Below are 4178 nucleotides of genomic sequence, written 5' to 3'. Positions count from 1 at the left end.
GGGCAGCCATTCGCCGTATGCTATGCCGAGTGGCAAATAATGAGGTACTCGCCAAGTACAGCTTGCGGAGCAGACGGGCCAAAATGTCCTTTGATGACCTCATTCTGTGCAAGATTATAAAGGGTAAGTGTTTTGATCACATCACTTTTATGCCATGCTTGACTGACTAGGTTTTGATGTGTAACTTTCCTTTATTTTGCCTTCTAGCTGCATGTGTCAAAAAATTTCCCGGCCATACGGAAGCTGAAGTGGAGGAATGCCTTGGGCAGACTCTAAAATTTGCACCACACAGACGGTATACTTCTGCTCTCTAATTTGGTGCAATCACAGAAATTTCGTGGTTGGTAGTAGGGTGGTTTATCATGCTTTTGTGGACATGTGCTCATTGTTCTTGTTTATAAACATTTGTTCCTTTTTCTTTTTAGATCAGCTGGTCAGCAGCAATGGATGGACAATTGAATTGTGAACAGTGAATTTTAATTCTTTTTTTTTTGAACAGTGTTTTTTTATTCTATTTTTTTTGTGAAGTGATTTTTTTATTATATTTTATGTTTTTGTTATTGAATGCACAGTTACACTTTAAAAAACTGTTATTTCTATTTTATTCAGTTTTGTATATATATATATATATATATATATATATATATATATATATATATATATATATATATATATATATATATATATATATATGATTGTTTTATTGAATGCACCATTACACTTTCAGAAACTTTTATTTTTTATTTTCAAACATTTTTTTTTTCAAATTTGTTATTTATATTTTATCTCATTAAACTTTCAAAACCTGCCAAATTTGCCTGTTCATTCATCACTGACAGTTTTCTCATGTAGATGTGCTAGCAGTTATGTGTTGATGTTGCTAATTAGTTGCAAGCAAAATCTAACCAAAACATAACATTCTACAACGTCAGAGGGACGTTAGGCTAACATTCAGGGAACCAAACATGCAACCAGCAAGGTTAGGGGAAGGGCAGGGGAAGGTTGTTGTTGTAACCAACAGGAAACGTTTGGGCAACGTCAGAAAAGCTTTCCATGGCAACCACATGGCAACCAAGTGGCAACCAAACCTAACGTGTATGCAAAGTATAGGCAACCAAAGGCGTACGTGCCCAGAACATTCTGGGAACGAGCTAGTTGTTGCAGGCTGTCTTTGGACCAGGGGGATGTACTTCGGCCATAGACAAACCAGGTTGTGGTCAGACTTCCCTAGTGGGGGGAGGGGTGTGACTCTGTATGCATCCCTCACATTAGCATACAGCAAGTCAATTGTCCTGTTGTTCCTTGTTGGACAGTCCACAACCTGGTAAAAAGCAGCCAAAGTAGAGTCCAAAGTAGCGTGATTAAAGTCCCCAGAAATGATCATAAATGCCGCAGGGTGCTGTGTCTGCAGCATTGCTGTGACAGAGTGAATACTCTCACATGCAGTGGCTGCGTCTGCCCTCGGAGGGATGTAAACACAGATGGTGATCACGTGACTGAACTCCCTCGGCAGATAATATGGCCGCAGGCTAACGGCTAGCAGCTCCAAGTCCGGGCAACATAAAACTGTCTTTATGGAGATATGCCCCCGGTTACACCAGCGGTTGTTCACGTAGATGATGAGTCCCCCACCTTTGCTTTTCCCGCATACTTTAGTGTCTCTGTCGGCTCTCACAGCAGTGAATCCACGCAGGTCCACGTTAGCATCCAGTACAAGGTGGGTTAGCCATGTCTCCGTAAAAATAAACAAGCTGCTCTCACGGTAAGTCCGCTGGTTGTTCAGTGTGGATAGCTTGTCGACCTTGTTCGGCAGCGAGTTCACATTCCCCGTTATAATGGAGGGAATAGATGGTTTGCAGTGCCACTGGTTGTCCGCTAGTCTAGCCTTTCGCTTAGCCCTGGCATTGCAGCCCCTGGTTCTCCTCCTCAGCTCCGTCGGGATGTGGTGTCGTATCCCAGCCTGCCCCATTGTTTTCAGGGCCAGCAGCTCCTCTCTCGAATAAGCAAGAAGACTGGCTCCTGGTTGCATGTTAAAGTTAAAAATATCCATGGAATATGAAGAAAAACACACTGTCTTCGTAAGAAGAGCAGAAAAGTAAAAAAGTGGAAAAAAGAGGTTTAAAGAACTAAAAACTACAGAACTACTGGAGAGGCAGCCGTCTCCCACAGTGCCAGAGCATGTAAAACAGTAAAACAGCCCCAGAGCATGATGATCCTGCCACCATCACCAGCTGGTACAGTGTCCCTCTGTATATGGTGGCCACTGTGGCCAAACATCTCAATTTTTGTCTCATCTGACCATACAGCTTTCCTCCAGAAGGCTTTTTCTTTGCCCATCTGGTCAGCTTCAAACTTTAGTTAAGCTTGAAGATGTCAATTTTGGAGCAGAGGGTTATTTCTTGGATAGCAGCCTCTTAGTCCATGGTGATATAAAACTCACTGAACTGTAGACAGTCACTACGTTTACATGCACATAGAGAGAATCTAATTTCTGCCGTTACTCGACTGAAATCGAAGTTCAAAATGCCATGTATACACCTTAATTCGGCTGAAATTGAACCGAACTTGATTTCTCGGAATCGAGCTACACGACCTAGTTTATGCGATTTCTGCCGAGCTACTTTGTGCATGTATACCCTATCGAGCTAGTTGTCGAGCTACTTCCGGAAGTGACGAGTGACGAGACCACAAGCGGGAAACACAACAGCCTCGGTCGGCATGACAACAGTAATAGCGAGCAGCAGAAGAGGTCAGGAGGAACAAACGAAGAAGAGAAAATGGCGATGTAGAGCTCTCTGAAGTGTGGGTGGAGCACAGAGGATGGCAGGATAAAGCTTCTGGTACTAATAGGCTTTTTATTGTCAGACTTTTCAGTTTAACAGCCTACTTTTATTCTTGAGAGAAAAACACACACACACGCGCGCTGTGTTCTAGTCCCGGGATGAGCTCTCCCCTCTGCTCTCCCTCTGCCTCCTTAAATAGGGCCCGGTTACCGGGAAGACACACAAACACAGGTTAATTACCGTCAGGTGTAGTGATTCTGCCACTCACCTTCCCTGGCTCCGCCCTCCTGTCGCAGACCAGCACTTGACCACGCCCCCACTGCCACAGGCAAGCAGAAACGTGCACTTCTGGAGCAATGAGGAGACCGAGTTCATGCTCATTCAGCTTAAGGAGTTGAATATATTAAAATTCACGGACGGGAGAAAAACGCGCAATGGAGAACACGGAACTGATAACTTTGTTTACACTCTTGAATAGCTCTTCTTCATGACAACAACCGGAAGTGTACCAACACGATGGGGCGTGTTGCGCCACCTGTGGCTCGGGTGCACAATGCACCTCACACAATAGCCCGATTTCATTGTGTGCATGTAGGATTGGATTTCTCTGGCACCCCTGCTGGGACCTTCAGCTCGATTACCGACAGCAGCTCGATTTGGATGTGCATGTAAACGTAGTCAGTGATCCATCAGCTTCCAGCTCATCGCAGGACTGTGCCATGGTAGTTCCTGGGTTTTTCCTGACCATCGGAACCAATTTCCTTTCAGCTGAGGGTGACAGTTTGGGTTTTCCTGAAGTACAGTGGATTGGCAAAGGGACTACACCTGTTAAAGTAGGGTGCGCACATCCAAAAACTCTTTGCAGGTGCCAGACAAAAGTGTCAGACAATAAAAGAAAGTAGGTCTGCACACTGCTGGATACGCTCCAAAAAATAAACTTTATTTAATTAAAACAAGCAACGTTTCGATCACCCTGGATCTTGATGAAGATCCAGGGTGATCGAAACGTTGCTTGTTTTAATTAAATAAAGTTTATTTTTTGGAGCGTATCCAGCAGTGTGCAGACCTACTTTCTTTTAAAGGGACTACACCTCCCAGTAACTTACCTACAATTGTTTGAACTGATCTTGGGATCTGCAGTTGTTTAGAAATGTCTCTAAGAGACATTCCGGAGTTGTGTACATCTGCGATCCTCTTTCTCAGACCTGCACTGAGCTCCTTGGACTTTCCCATTTTACTGTGTGTTGGTCAATTCAATAAGTGCTGTAAACAAACCCTTTTTATGAAGGCACAGAGAAGCTACCAGCTGTAGTCAATCAGGATCACTAACAGGCAGGCGCGGTATTAAGGGGTGGCAAAAGGTGGCAGTTGCCACTGTAAAAGTATGTCTTACCA

The sequence above is a fragment of the Neoarius graeffei genome, chromosome 2 (assembly GCF_027579695.1).
Source record: "Neoarius graeffei isolate fNeoGra1 chromosome 2, fNeoGra1.pri, whole genome shotgun sequence".
Lineage (NCBI taxonomy): Eukaryota > Metazoa > Chordata > Actinopteri > Siluriformes > Ariidae > Neoarius > Neoarius graeffei.
The sequence above is the reverse complement of the archived record's forward strand: the minus strand, read 5'-3'. Positions refer to the sequence as shown.